The sequence below is a fragment of the Giraffa tippelskirchi genome, chromosome 3 (assembly GCF_054371585.1).
Source record: "Giraffa tippelskirchi isolate mGirTip1 chromosome 3, T2T-mGirTip1v1.2.pri, whole genome shotgun sequence".
NCBI lineage: Eukaryota > Metazoa > Chordata > Mammalia > Artiodactyla > Giraffidae > Giraffa > Giraffa tippelskirchi.
Genome location: NC_137277.1, coordinates 3,883,695 through 3,899,815, shown reverse-complemented (window position 1 = coordinate 3,899,815; position 16,121 = coordinate 3,883,695). Strand labels below are relative to the sequence as shown.

The 16,121-nt window shown below is 43.8% G+C and overlaps 1 protein-coding gene across 6 annotated transcripts in view; it reads left to right on the top strand.

The window, feature by feature from the left end:
• The window catches only part of LOC145543544 (uncharacterized), a 677,688-nt gene that overhangs the window by 91,651 nt on the left and 569,916 nt on the right, over positions 1-16,121 (top strand). The window contains exons 2-4 of one of the 6 annotated variants that reach the window (XR_014080781.1): positions 7,614-7,739; positions 14,602-14,747; positions 15,871-15,956. The exons of 4 other annotated variants lie outside the window; for them this stretch is intronic. The gene's annotated coding sequence lies outside the window, so the exon portion shown is untranslated. Of the gene's footprint in view, positions 1-6,824; positions 7,131-7,613; positions 7,740-14,601; positions 14,748-15,870; positions 15,957-16,121 lie in introns of those variants that run through there. One more of the 6 variants, XR_014080780.1, reaches the window with a different exon arrangement.

Below are 16,121 nucleotides of genomic sequence, written 5' to 3'. Positions count from 1 at the left end.
GCCTTGGTGGAGATGTACTTTGAACTCAGAATTTATTTATTAAAAAAAGAAAAAAAAAACATAAAAGCATCATTCTCTCCACTGACGCTGAATTCCCAGAAAGTGCTGCATTCCCTGGTCATCTTTATGACTCGTGAAATGCCTTCCCGCTGTGGCCTTCCCGGCTACAGTCTATAACGCCCTGGGAGAGGTTCAGACAGGTGGGCCAGCTTCGAGAAGGAGTCCCTTTTATCCTGCTGGACTATCACATATCCACAACTATAACAGAGTAAGTAGGATTAAGGAAAACAGTAAAGAATTTTCAAAATGGGAGGCCCCAGAACCATTATTGTCTGTCGTCACATTAACCCTCAATAAGACCACAAAACCAGACAGTAAAAGCTAGGAGCCTGTGGTTCTCTCCTAACCGAGGCAGACGAGAAAACAGAGAGGGAGTGGTTATGTTTTCTTTTTCCTCCTTTAGGGAGCTCCTTCCTCATGAAGTCAGCCTTTCCCTGCTCAGCCCCGCTTCTGACCACGGCACAGCGGTGGTTCTGTCTTTTCTAGGTACCGTGTGCTTTGTCACGGACACCATACGTTTAGCGTGGTTAAACCTTCTTTGCCAATCCCCTCCCACGTTCAGAGAAGAGGCATTTCACGACAGGGTGTGAGTGTGTGTGAGAGAGAGAGGGAAACAGAGACAGAGGCAAGGAGAGAGAGAGAGACAGAGAGAGCGAGAGACAGAGAGACAGGGAGGGGGAGAGTGCGAAAGACAAAGAAGCAGAGAGAGACAGAAACAGAGGTTGACGAGGAGAGAGACAGAGGGACACAGAAAGAGACAGGGAGAGAGAGGCACAGAGAGAGAGGGAGAGAGAGACAGACTAAAGCAGACTGAGGTCCTGATGCCATTTAAGCTCACATCATACGTGACTCCCCTGCACAAAGGCACGCTCAGCCTCCCAGTCTGATTAGCATCCCCCTTCACTTCTCGTGAAAATCGATGGGCAAAGGAGATTCTCACATTATCCCCGCCATGGGAAGTAACTTTCGCACAAAGGCAGACCCTCACGTTTGAACCAGTGATCCCCCTTCTGCTGGTGCGCTGTCTTTAGCCCAGACCTCATACTGGACTGGGTGGACCCAATCCAAGCCTATCCAGACAGACAAAGGATTGTAGAAGTAGAAATGGCCTCAGGCACTTGCTTCCAACCACTTCACTTTGCAGATGAAGGAACTGTGATCCAGCGAGAAGCAACCACTTGTTGAAACACCCACGTGGTAATAGCAGAAGAGCAGACAAGCCTAGGTCTCCTCATCCACATCTGTCAACAGCCGCTTCTAACTCGCAGCCTCAGTCATCCTCCAAAAATTGTTCTGAAGGGGACAAGGGATGCCCTGAATCACTGACATAAGCGTATTGATTTTTCCAGTAGCATCAAACTCCCAGTGATATTTAACTTCTCTGCTTTCCAGTGGGGTGGCTCAATGGTAAAGAACCCACCCGCCTATGCAGGAGACACAGGTTCCATCCCTGGGTGGAGAAGGGAATGGCAAGCCACTCCAGTATTCTTGCCGAGAAAATCCCATGGACAGGGGAGCTTGGCGGGCTACAGTCCGTGGGGTTCCACAGAGTCAGACACGACTGAAGTGGCTGCGCAACATCAGCAAACAATATAACAGCTCCACTCATGAGCAGAACAGTCCTGCTCAGTTGAGACAAAGCCTGGATGCGTGTCCAGTGGCGAGAGAGCCGAGATTCCAAGATAGAAGCATCGTTTCCTAGGACCCACAGGGGGGTCATCCCTGCGCTTTGATGCACAATGTGGGTCTACCTACTTTTCAGCTACTTCTTCTTGTGGGTTGACTGGTTTTCACTGGGGCAACATGGACAAGTGTTCTTCTTTTAGAAATGAAAAAAAAATGTGTAGGGGATTAAAATGCAAATGAGAAGCAAATGAGAGAAAGATCTAGGCCTCAATGCAGGCTCCTTTGTGGTTCCCTGGCAGTGTTGCTGCCATGCCGGTTGCCTGACACATAATTAGGCTTGATATTGGAAGCCCACGTTTGTAGCTCTCACTTACCACATTTCCTGTATATTACTAAACATTTCAAACCGAGACAGAGAGAAAGCAGGAGAAAGTGATTTCCATTGGCAAAAAGGCTCACATTTCTTCTGTCTTGTAAAACAAAAGAGGAAAAATAATGGTAAATTGCTCCTCTGATGACTTTTTTTTTTTTAACCACCACTGCTCCTCTCTCATCCTATTTTAAATAAAACCTGATGATGCAAAAGGCTGTTTGGCTTCTGACTCTGCAGTCCATCAGCTTGCAATGGAAATGTTTTCTTATTTTTATTTTTTTTTAAATGGCTACATATTAAAAGCAAACCAGCCTTTGCCAGCTTTGGATAAAAGGCTATTTATTTTCAACCAATTTGATAGCTGCAGTTTTCAGTAATTGAATTTTCTGTGGTCAGAAAAGCAGTAATCTTAGAAACCAAATAAATATTTTTTAATAAAATGGAACACTGAGAAACCCTATAATAATGTCAAAAATGTAGCCACTTATGGATGGATAAATATTTTAAGAAATTTACATTTCACCCAAAGCTTTATGCTTCTAGCTTCCCTGGAGAGTTTGAAGAGCGTAACATTTTGCTTTAGGAATGGAACAACGTGGGGCTTGCATGAAATATACACACCCCATAGAAACCTTTCTGGCTGTTAGGCTCTCAGAAGCTGGTAGCTTTATCAGTGTTTCTAGCAAACAGTCTGTACCAGGGTTTCTCTTTCTTGGCACTGCTGATATTTGGAGCTAGATGACTTTGTTGTGGGGAGGTGGGGAGCTGTCCTGTGCACTTAAGATGTTTACAGCATCTCTGGCCCCCACCCCTAGACATTAGCAGCATCTTCAGCCATGCACACACCCCGTTATGGCAACTAAAAACGTGTCCAGACATTGAGAGTTGTGTCCTGGTCTAGGATGCAAAATCAGTGACACAAGAATCACTAGTCTAGTGCGGGGCTCGGGACATATTTGAGCGACTCTTGTAAGCGTCTGGGATCTTGACTGCTTTCACTAGTTCATCATTTAACGGCTTATGTTGTTTTGACTTATAAAGAACACCTATAAAGAACTGTGTGGTTCAAGAAATCATTTTAATAGATTACAAATGTGAGCTGATACAGAGGAGGAATAGTTCAGACTATTAGTTCAGAGGGATAGTCCTATGTGTTGGTGTAATACTGCTTTTCCTGAATGTTGGAAGCATTCAGCTTCTAATGTTGACTCCTCCATAACTTCTGCGACAGAACGTAGGCAGTTACTGGCTCAAGATAATTATCATTTCTCTGTTTTTTTTTTTGTTTGTTTGTTTTTTTCTACTTTAGACTAGAAATAATAGCTATGTTGAAAATTTTCACTACATAGATTATATTGTATTGAATGACCAGTGAGATTCAATGTTTATATATAAACTGAATCATTTCTTGCAAATGTGATTGTGAAAGCACAAAACTAAGGCGATTCTGGCATCAGATTGCTTCATCTCCCAGTTCGTACTCAGGATTCTTCCTGAACCACTAACTGTAGATTTTGTAATCTGTTCTTTAAAACAGTCGATGGAAGGAAGGAAAGCAGATCATTATGAGGTTGAAAATGGAAGGGAAGGTCAGAGAGAAATAGATGGCATACAGCTTTTTTTTCTCCCATCTGTCTGCTGAATACAACTGGGCTGAACTTAGTAAATTCCCTAATAATACATTCTTGTGGTTCCACGTTTGACTTAAATGTCACATGAGCAGAAGTCAGAGATCATGATATTAAATTATTAGCCCTGGTTCATAAAGAAAGTTAGAAATTCCCGTAGAAACATATCACAAGGCTGATGGGTACCACAGAAAACCACTAGATAGACCTCTTTCTGATGTGAAGGCAGGCCGTAGTGATTCCCAGCTGCTTCCCAGTGTAGGAGGAATGATGCCGAGAAGGATGAATACCTCAAAATTCCGAAACCAAACCCAAACAATAGCGCCCAGCAAAGGCCAAGGTGTGGATTAGACTGCAGCGATCAGTTCCAGTTACCTTTCACCATCTTATTATCCATCCCTACACATTTAGGCAGATATGTAGGCCAACTCAGACCATGGCCTACCTTGGTGAGTGTGTTTTTAATCTTTACCGGCATAGAACATGCAGCATTAATTTAAATTCAGTGAATACATAAGCATGTCATAGACCTAATTTCACATGTCACAATTTTAAAAGTATAGATTTCCCCCCAAAGAGTTGCTTCCGTGTTGTTTCTTTGGAAACTTCCCCGAGGGAGTGGTCATGGTTTTGGAATAATTCCTAATGTGTACATTTGGTGCGAGGAGGGCAGGGAACAGACTCGTTTTGAGGAGTGGATCCAGGCCTGTCCTTTGGCCTGGAAATTTCTTTCATCCTCCTGCGAATGCATTTGTTTTTGCCGATTAGATCCATTATTCAATGAAATTAGTCCCAGTTTCATAATAAGTGCCTCCCTCCAGCCTGTCCCTTTCATGCGACTGAAAACAAAAACCCAGGTGGTTTTCAACATGACACTAGGTGGAAATCAGTTATGAAATTACCTGTTTATTAATGATGTGTGAGGAGACTGACAAGCTAACGGCGGGCGCTGGCTGGAGCAGTGCTAATGTAGAAATAACAAGCCTATATTATGTGCAATATGTATTCTATAGAACTATAACTCTCGGTCCCCAGGGACACCATTGAAATCCAGATGTTTTATCTCAAGGTTTTAATCCCAGAGAGTGAAGATTTTAAAGCGAAATCAAGCACAGTCCACGTTGCTGTTGGGTCACACTGCCTCACTAGGGAGTCCACATGAGCAAACATTTAGGACCAGATGTGCAGAGGATTAGTGTCGTATCAGTTAATTAGCCAGACAGGGGAAAAAAGTCACTCTGCAGTTGCAAGAGTGTAAATGTGAAACACCCCACTAAGATGCATGTCGGAGACTGGTCTATTGATTAGTGTCAAAGATGTTTTCAAAATTTGGTAGTTACACAGGCAGATAACTGGTCTAAATTGGGGAGAAATGAGTAATTTTTATTTAAAATAAGGCATTTTTATAGGAAGTTTTTGCATTTTTATCTAATAGCGATCTGGCCACAACACTATAAATAATACATTGAATAGATCCCTACAAGCCACTTTTTTTTTTTTCAAAGCAGGCAAAGATTGCTGTAAAGTTGATATTAGTAACAGGTAAAGTAAACCAATGACCCTCACAACGTGGGTGGGGAGAGGACTTTTTTCCTTTCTTTTTCCCTTTGTGTATTTTATAAAAGCAACTCATGGAGCAGATGGAGTGGAGGAATAGCAATGACCTGATGATTCTGTATTATTGCAAATTTCGTTGTTGTTCAGTTGCTCAGTCATGTCCGACTCTTTGTGACCCTGTGGACTGCAGCACGCCAGGCTTCCCCATCCTTCACCATCTCCAGGAGTTTGCTCAAACTCATTCCATTGAGTTGGTGATGGCTTCCAACCAACTCATCTTCTGCTGCCCCCTTCTCCTCCTGTCCTCAGTCTTTCCCAGTGTCAGCGTCTTTTCCAATGACTTGGCTCCTCACATCAGGTGGCCAAAGTATTGGAGCTTATTGCAAATAAATCCCACTATATAGTAGACAACCAGATAATTTATAATAATTTTAAATAAATTTTAGATATGAAATGTCTCAACAGCTGCATTTGTACAGATGAGCGTGTTGCTTGCTGCACCCCTCCTGTTTTTCCATTGCCCCGTTTTCAGAGGAATATGTTATCTCCAGAGTCACCTCTCATCTTGGAGGCCAGTCCAAGTGGAGTGTATGTAACAGGCAGCAACTTCAGAGTCTGAATGTGGAAAGTAACCTAAAGTCACAGATGTCTTTAAGTCAAATAGCTTCTGGATGGTAAGAATCCACACTCTAATATAAAACGGCAAGAGAATCAAGGACACAAGTGTGCTTTCACAAAAGAGAGAAAAAAACATGACCTTTTCAACTCGGACTTCAAATTGTACCTTGACAACTTCCCTGCACTTAAGACACCTTCTGCATCGCCCAGAACTGGGTGCTGAATGCCTAACTTGTAGGTGAGTGAGGCGGAGGAGATTTAGCCAGGGTAGGCAGTCTGTCAGGTAGTGATTAAGGAAGCAAGTTGGGTTTTATGGTAGAAAAATCAGTCAGTGAAGTCACCCGTTACTGACCAACGGGAATCTTGTTTCTAAAGAGGTGACGAGGTGGCGGAGGACGCTTCCGACGCTTCCGACTCCAGCTCTGTGTGGCGGTCTCTGTTCCCCTTTATGTCCATTGGCCTTCTGATGTCCTCTGTATGTCTGTGTGTGTGTGTGTGAGCTGAGTTTCTCAGTTGTGTCCCACTCTGCTACCCCATGGACTATAGCCCACCGGGCTCCTCTGTCCATGGAATTTCTCAGGCAAAAATACTGAAGTGGGTTGTTATTTCCTTCTCCAGGAGATCTTCCCGCCCCAGGGATTGAACTCAACATCTCCTGCATCTTCTTCATTGACAGGCAGATTCTTTAACCCTGAGATGTTAGGGAAACAGTTGATGTCCTATTTTTGTACTTTCCTAAAATCTCTCCTTTCCTCCACCCAAGCACTTACCGAATTATACTATTTAACTGGTTCCCCCTCTAGCCTGCTCTTTGGTCTTGATTTCTTATGGTTCTACCTTTAAACCAAGTGCCAGGCACTTACTCTAAACTGCAATTCATCTTCCTGTGCATTTTTTCACCTGATATTTATCACAACTTTTTGAGGCAGGCATAATGAATATCAATAATTCACCTTTTACAGAGAGATACCGAGGGTCAGAGAAGTAAAGCAAGTTGCTTCACACTGAAAACAGATGAGAAGAGTGGAGGGACTTGAGCTCAAACCCCTGACTTCAGACCTTGTGCTTTTCCTGCTGACACGCTGCTTCATGAACAGGAAATAAAACACTTTAGCTGCCAGAGACAGTGGGAAAGTACGCATTGATTAGACACTACAACAAAGACAAAACCATAACCTTGAAATTTAAAAGCCAAGTTCTTTAAAGGAAAGAGCATCCTGTTGTAAACAAATGTTTTGGTTATTAAAACCAGCTTCTCATCTTGAAAACACTTTTTTTCAATTCAGGCTCAGTTTAATGGGAACCCCAGGACAGAGGATGAGGTGGTTAGATAGCATCACCAACTCAATGGACATAAATTAGAGCAAACTCCGGGAGAGAGTGGAGGACAGGGGAGCCTAGTGTGCTGCTGTCTATGGGGTCACAGAGGGTCAGACATGACTTAGCAACTGAACAGCAACAGGACTGGTAAGTCCTCAAAAAAGGGGGAAAAAGAAAAACAAAACACCGTGTTTCCAAAGGGGCTCTGGGGACTTGGAATACTTGTTGGAGCCTAAGGGCTATATAAGATCTACATGGTTATTTACATAAATTTCTTATAATTTCTGTCATAAATATACCCGTGCTGTTTTCCTGAATCTTTATTTAATAATGATTATAATACAGTTAAGTTTATCTTCACTGCCTTGTTCTTTGGTGCCAAGCAGCCAGAGTCAGCAATACATTTTTTTTTTTTTCCTTTTCAATAAAAGTCTCAGGATGGAAATAACATATGACTGGGCGATGCTTATATTCATGGTGGTTCAAAAGCTCTGACTCCCAAGTGGAAATGAAATGTGGATAATTATGAGCAGAATTGAGTTATTCTTTCAATTAAGGTAAGCAGTGGCATCTACTTGTGTCCCCGTAATTTACAAGGATTTGAAATCCCAGGGATTTCAAATAAGGATTTAACCAGGAGACTGTCTTCTCCCATTGTTGTTCAGTTGCTCAGCGCTGTCCAACTCTTTGCGATCCCATGGACTGCAGCATGCCGGCTTCCCTGTCCTTCACTGTCTCCCAGAGTTTGATCAAACCATGTCCATGGAGTCAATGATGCTGTGGAACCATCCCACCCTGTGTCACTCCTTCTCCTCCTGCCCTCAACCTTTCCCAGCAATCAGAGTCTTTTCCAACGAGTCGGCTCTTTGCATCAGATGATCAGAGTATTGGCGCTTCAGCTTCAGTATCAGTCCTTCCAGTGAATATTCAGGGTTGATTTCCTTCAGGATGGACTGGTTTGATCTCATCAAACCAGGTCAAGCCAGTCTTCTCCCATAGTTCATTTCTGAAGAGACTAGAACACCAGACTTAGAAATCCAAAGAGCGGACAAGATTATGAAAACGACTTAGTCCAAGAAGTGATTCTTGGCAGTTTCATGCTTAGAACCCCAGTGTGAGGATGACTCCAGGCAAAAACCATAAAATGAGGAATTCAGGATCCAGTGTCACCACTAAGTCTCAGAAATGAGACTTCTGGTTACAATACCTGCTTTTATTAGCTAAAGACTTTGCTGGACTTATGGGATGACTGTTCACTTGTGTTTTATCTACCATAGGATGCCTGGGTAGAACATGATTCAATTAACCTTATAAAAACAAAAACAACACTGGAAACAACAACCCCCAAAATCCCTAAGAGTTACTTTTTTAATTTTTTCACTTTGTCCTTCCCCACGTAACCTCCCCCATGGAGAGTCCCCAGTCCTGCTAATGGTGAGAAAATTTTATCTGTATTCCTGGCTAATATTCATTCATCTCTTTACTGAGTGCCTAGATCTGAGCTATGAGCTTCACAGACATAATTTACTCTTTTAAGTTTCTTGGATTATTGGCCTCTGACTTTATGTGAAGCAAACCCCAGACCTCTTCCTCTTGGACCTGTGTTCTACTCTATATACATACACTCTGTTCTCATTCCTGAGAAGCAGGCGTTAACCCCATCTCTGATCCAGTCACTGAAACCAGGAGGATGGAATCCATTCAGTTCAGTTCAGTTCAGTTCAGTTCAGTCGCTCTGTCGTGTCCGACTCTTTGCAACCCCATGAATCGCAGCATGCCAGGCCTCTCTGTCCATCACCAACTCCCGGAATTTACCCAAACCCATGTCCATCAAGTCGGTGATGCCATCCAGCCATCTCATCCTCTGTCGTCCCCTTCTCCTTCTGCCCCCAATCCTTCCCAGCATTAGGGTCTTTTCCAATGAGTCAACTCTTCGCATGAGGTGGCCAAAGTATTGGAGTTTCAGCTTCAACATCAGTCCTTCCAATGAACACCCAGCACTGGTGTTCATTAGCTTAGATCAATCAGGGCTCATCCTTGAACTTGAGATCAAGATCAGTTCCACCCGGGGCTTCCCTGATAGCTCAGTTGGTAAAGAATCTGCCTGCAATGCAGAAGACACCCGGTTTGATTCCTGGGTCAGGAAGATCTGCTGGAGAAGGGATAGGCTACTCCAGTATTCTTGGGCTTCCCTGGTGGCTCAGCTGGTAATGAATCTGCCCCCAATGCGGGAAATGTGGGTTCAAGCCCTAGGTTGGGAAGATCCCTTGGAGAAGGGAAAGGCTACCCACTCCAGTATTCTGGCCTGGAGAATTCCATGAACTGTATAGAACATGGGGTCACAAAGAGCTGGACACAACTGAGTGACTTTCACTTTCAGTTCCATCGGAGTAGTATGGACTGAGGATTCCAGGGGTAATCAGGATGATTTTCTGCAAAAAACAAGCAAACAAAAAGCAAAAACAACAACAACAAAAACAAAAAAACCCTGCTACATTGGGACAAAGTAAATGGATGGTAAATTTCTAAAGTAACTTGTCCACTCTTAGCATTTCCTTCCGTTTATTGTGTGTTTTCACTGGTGGCTTAAGTTCCTCCCTCTTCTTGTAGACTGTGAGCTTTCTCTGATTAGAAACTGTGTTCTTTCTGTTGATATTCACATCCTGTGACTGCTAGCCTAGAAACTTTAGCAGGATAAGAGTTTACTGAAATATCTATCCACTTGCATTATGAATGTCTGCCGCTCCCAATAGGCCCCAGCATGCCGCGGCTTCTACCTGCCGTGCCTCTGTGTCGTAGCTTTTTCTTTTAGTTTATGAATGATTATCTTCCTCTCTTTTCCCCATCCAAGATGATTCTTGGTGTGTCTTTCTACCATGAAATTCTCAAGTGAGGAAAACAACTCATAACCAAGACTGCCTGACCTGGAAACTTATGCCTCTGTCATCAAAGGCTATGCTGAGAGCAGTGGCTACAGCTGAAACAGGCCCGCGGGGGGGGGGGTGGGGGTGGATGAGAGGTTTCTGCCAAACCAGCCATTCACGTGCGCGGTGAAGACAGTGTAGGCGGCCTAACAGCCCATCGAAAACGTCCAGAGTCCAATCAGAAAATATTTGATTTGAGTTCCGAAGACTCAAACGCAGCTGGTTGGGATTTCCTTGTCTGCGTTTTCTCCATCCCAGTTGCTACCGAAAACAATTTGCAATTCATTTGAGGATTCTTTACATATGCCCTGAAGTATATGTGGCATTTAATTGAAAAACCACCAAATAAAGACTTCCGGGCCATGAAAGGGGGAGCGCCTGTGGTGCCCACACTGACTGCTCTGCCTCCAAGGCTTTGCCCTAAGTGGCTATTGATACGTGGAGATCCCCGTTATTGAAAAATGACCCCTGCCACAATTCCTCAGGAAGAACTTCAGGTCTCTGCTGGTCCCACCAGGAGGAGTTCCTGCTGGAATATTGTCTCCACTAAGCTACCAGTTGGGAGACACACCCACTTCTAAAATGAGATATCTGACTCTTTCGGAAGATCAGAGTTTAGTTGAAGATCAGAAAGAAGAAAGAGAAGAAGGAGATAGGTGAAGGAAGGGAGGGAAGAAGAACGGAAGAAGAAAATTTCTTTGATGCTCTAAAGTCATCTTGACTCTATCAAGTCACATCAGATGGGAAGGGATGTCTCAATGATGTACTGAAAAGATAATCTAAATATTTAAGTCTTCATCCCAACACCTGTATTAGGAGCCTCCCCAACCCCTGTCCTATGTCCACCACCGCCAAAAAAATTTTAAAGGGAAAAGAATAAAACATTTTTCTTCCAAAAGCTACTGGATGGGTGACTCCAAGGGGCAACCCCCCTCTCCCCTGCTTTGACTCGTAGTTTACAGGAGCACTTTTGTCATTGAAGCCACTGAGATAGATTAAGTGTATAAGATAACAAACTGCACCCCCTCCCCCGATGTAGGGCTTTCTTTTCAGTTTCGTCTTTTGGACAAAAACTGTCTGTATCATGGTAGGGGGAGGGGGGAGGGTTGGGAGAGGAGGCTGGAAAAAACTAGCAAAGGGGAAAAAAAAAAATTGGAGAGCCAGCCTGGCACCAAAAATATAATTTAGTGTGCAGGTATTTGATTTGATAGAAAACCTGCATTGATTTAAAAAAAAATAGGTTCTTGACAAGGTCGTAATTCATTGAGAGAGGCCAAGCCCGCAGCTTAAGTTTGACGTCCCCCTCCAACCCAAACCATAACTGGTTTTAGGTGATCCCCTGTGAGGGTAGCATGTTGCAGCTGGCAAAAAAATAAACACTCCTGAGCCCTGTGCTAACAGAAATTTTTTTCCTTTTTTTTTTTTTTTTTTTGATTTATGCCACGAGCTAAGGAAAACAGTTACATATTTGTGAGTCTCAGTTTTGTTTGGCCTTTGCAAGCTTGCCAGATTGGTGTCCTGCTGAGAGAGAAGGGACCCTGTAAAAGGCAGGAACAGGGCCTGCGAGTAGCTGGGAAAGGCAGGGGGCAGGGAGGTAGGTGGAGGGGAAGGGTGCCCGGAGAGACAAGTAGCTGAAAGGTTTGATGTGCCAGGCGTTCCTCCAGGCACAGTCCCCTCCCTTTCTCTCTGCCTCTAGGTCATTTGAGAATCTCAACTCAAAGGCAGATGCCTTCAGAGCTGAAGATTTGTGAATGATTGTTGTTTAGTGGTTAAGTCGTGTCCAACTCTTTGCGACCTAATGGACTCTAGACTGCCAGGCTCCTCTGTCCATGGGATTCTCCAAGCAAGAATACTGGAGTGGGTTGTCATCTCGTCCTCCAGTGGATCTTCCCAAACCCAGGGATCGAACCCGCGTCTCCTGCATTGGCAGGCAGGTTCTTTACCACTGAGCCACCGGGGAAGTCCTGTGAATAAAAGCTGCCCTTGCTTTTCTATGCATCAGCATCCTTTTTTCTACAGCTTGATAGATTGATAGTTTTCTCTTTCATTCTTTGCTGAATGTCAGAGTCCATTTGACAGCGCAGGTGGGGGCCAGTCAGGAAGGCATATGCAGTGCCTTTTCTTCAGAGTTGCCTTTGTGGGTCAGACTCTTTCAGGCCAAGGAAAACAGCTGTGCCAGGACAGGCCATGTCCCATCGGCGTCCTTCCCTGCCCGAAACACTGCATGCTCGGTCCTCATTTTGCAGAGAATGAGCTTGTAGGGAGTCTGCAAGCTCAGCAAGGTTGAATATCGTAAGGTCACCCAGCTCCTCAGAGAAGCTTCCTAGTTCCAGCTGTCACGTTCAGTGGGCTTTGCACCCTACCCCATGCCCTGCCCCCATTTAAAGAATTCAAAGAGTTAATGCATGTAATGAAGTATCTTGGATCAGATCCTGGGACAGAAAGAGCCCACAAATGGAAAAACTGGTGAAATCCGAGTCAAGTCTGAGTTTAATTAATAGTAACGTACCAGCGCTCGTTCATTTCTTCGTTTTGACAAATTTCACAGTAACATAAGATGATGACTATACAGAAAACTGGGCAGGATACCTCTGTGTTATATTTTCAGCTCTTCTATGAATCTCAAATTATGCCAAAATAAAACACAAGAAACTACTTTCTGAAAGAAACAGTTTCAGGAAAACCAAGGCATTCTGCTGCTTTCCTCTCAATTTCTATTTGAGTGTGTCCCCTAGGTGGGCTGTACCAGGGTTGTGCGATCTGCCACCTCCACCAGCATCTGGAATGTCTTGCTTGTCCCCAGTGTAAACTGGGAGGTCAAAACATGGGAAGGGGCTTCTGACAGTGCAGACAGACCTTTCATGGGGCCATGGAGAAAGGTACCATTTGCCTCACCAGCTTCATCCTTTCCATCTTTAGAGAAGAAAATTTGCATTGCATAAGAATATCCAAATTTTCTCATGGGGAGATTAAGAACTCGCTTGCGTGTCTTCATTTCTTACATAGCCAGAAGATTAGCAATCATTAGCCATGCGTGTTTAGTCGCTAAATCATGTCCATGTCTGACTCTTTTGCGACCACATGGACTGTAGCCCACCAGGCTCCTCTGTCCATGGGATTTCCCAAGCAGGAATACTGGAGTGGGTTGTCATTTCCTTCTCCAGGGGGTCTTCTCGACCCAGACCTCGAACTCGCATCTCTAGCGTCTCCTGCATTGGCAAGAGGATTCTTTACCATGGAGCCACCTGGGAATCCTCCATTAGAACAAATCCTATCTCAGCCCCAATATTTCTTAAAAAAAAAACAGAAAACAAAACAAAAAAACACCAAACAGACATAAATAAGACAGTTCCCCAGGCACAGGCAGCTGCACTCCATAGAGCCAACTGCAGTCATGGCTTACCACCCATCTACGTGCCAGAGCCTCTAAATTACTTACATTATGACATCATCCTGCTTTGTGTGTGTACTTGTCACATAAATATACCCTCTCTAGCTGCTTCTTTAATCTGTTCTATCCACAGAGTGTATCACTGAAAAAAAAAAATGACTTCACAGAAGACAAATTATTCCATAACAGTGCACAGAATCATTTGAATCACATTTAGTCTCCATGACAATATGAAAATATAAATGTCTGGTGTACAAAAAAAAAAATGTGTCATGGTGGCATAAAAAAAATGAAGTTAATTCAATATTTCAACCAGGCTTTTTTTTTTTTAAACCACTTTGTTATCATAAGTGCATGATGCAAGTGTGCTGCCTTTTAAAATACACACGCAGACAGAGAAATGGATATTTTTTCCATCCTATTTGTCTCCTTTTCAGACACAACCACTGATTCACCAGTCACTGGGCAGCAGCAGCAGCAGCTCAGGCGCCTGCGAACCTGAGGATAATAAAACTCTAGTAGAACAGTGTGTTGAGTGTTTACTTTGGCTGCTCCGTCCTCTCAAATCCCCCTTTTCAACTAATATTTTAAAATGTGGAGAGACATTAAAATGGAGATAAATTCAAGGCTCTTTCTGAAAGCAAGCGTCTCTTGTGCTGTGGATTCTGCATTTGCACCCTCTGCTACATTAAAATTCCCCTCATTATGATAATCATGATGACATGAAAATTCAAGTCCCTGCCTGCCTTTGGGTGACGAGCGGTCTTACTCCAACATTTTGGCCACCTGATTCAAAGAGACGACTCATTGGAAAAGACCCTGATGCTGGGAAAGACCGAGGGCAGGAACAGAAGGGGGTGGCAGAGGATGAGATGCTTAGATGGCATCACCGACTCAACGGACATGAGTTTGAGCAAACTTCAGGAGAGACTGAAGGATAGGGAGGCCTGGCGTGCTACAGTCCGTGGGGTCGCAGAGAGTCAGACATGACTTGGCAACTGAACAACAACAGTCTTACTTTTAAGTAAAGGAGAAACTGGGGGTCAGGTATGCTTTTATAATTACTCCTGTTCCATCCCTGACCTTTGTTATTGGGTCCTACAGAATACATGGGATTAACTGGAGGTTATCACTGCTGCTTCGTACAACGACATAATGAGTTCCCTAGTCCAATGGTGAGCTGGACTCAGATGTGGAAGATGAAAAGATTTCAGCTGTTCCCAGAATTGAGAAGTGGATATACATGACAGGTGTTGAATCATAAAGAACTGGTGACATGCTTGTGAAATGAGAGGAGAACAGTGTGGCTGAGGCAGAGTGGGTGCTGGGAGGTTTTCAGGTAGAGTCAGGAACATAAGTGCAGAAGGTTAGGTAAGATGTTATTAGGATAAAAAACATCTTCACTGTCCAAAGTGGAGCCCTTTAGGAAATGAAGGCAACCATAAAATGCACAGGCGAAGTTGCCAAAAAATCAGGCAACCTAGGAAACGTGTCTGCTGAAAGGACCTTGGATTTGATTTGCACTGTAATGGGAAATCATGGCTGGGTGTTCTGCTAGTTTCAAAGATTATGCTCCATATGCGGGCCTGCTCAGTCCTGTCTGACTCATTGCAACCCCGTGGACTGTAGCCTGCCAGGCTCCTCTGTCCGTGGGATTTCCCAGGTGAGAAAACTGGAGTGGGTGGCCCTTTCCTCCTCCAGTGCTGTATATATTCAACAGAAATTCATGTATTTATGCACAGAAATATGTGTACTAGGATGTGCATAGCCACACCATTTGTAATAGCCCCAAGTTGAAAGCTACCAAAATGCTTTTGAAGAGTGCAATGGGTAATCTTACCATGTCAGGTGCATTTGTCCAGTGAAATATTACACAGCAGTGAGACTGAGCAAATGAGGACTATTTGCAATAATGCGGGTGAATCTCAAAACTATGATGTTTGAGAAAAACAAACCCAGTCAGAAAAATACTTACTGTATAATTCCATTTTTATGTTTTGGAATTGCAATTCCATGTTTATAAAGTATAAACAACACAAAAAATCTTTTACGATCCTTCAGGTCAAGAAAAGTCAGTATATTTAGTGAAGATCATAACTGGGGTCTTATTAATACACTAACTTTCGGTCCTGGTGTTAGTTACATGGGTGAGGTTAGTTTGTGAAAATTCTGAGCTGTTCACTTGTGATGTATGAGCTGCTCTCTGGACTGTACAAAGAGAGGCAAGCTATGCCTCCTACCATACAGAGAACAGGGTGAAGGGGGTTAAGAGTTAGGTGGTTCTGGTTTTTACCCATTTATTTTGACTTCGTTCTGGGAGATATGCTTGATGTACGAGATACAGTTTATGCTGTGGCGTGGTTTCTCACCCAGGCGCTGTTGTGCTGCATAATTCCTGGTTGGTGACGGCTGTGCATTGTGGGATATTCAGAAGCATCTCTGGCATCCATATACTAGAGGCCAGTATTCGCCACATCTCCAGGCCTAACAGTCAAGTATGTCGCCTTACATCACCAGATGTTCCTTGGGGAGAAAATTCTCCCTTCGCTCAGAGCCACTTAACTGAGGTGACAACAATCTCTGACACTTATCGAGTACTTACTTCAGTAGGGAGAGGTAAGGGG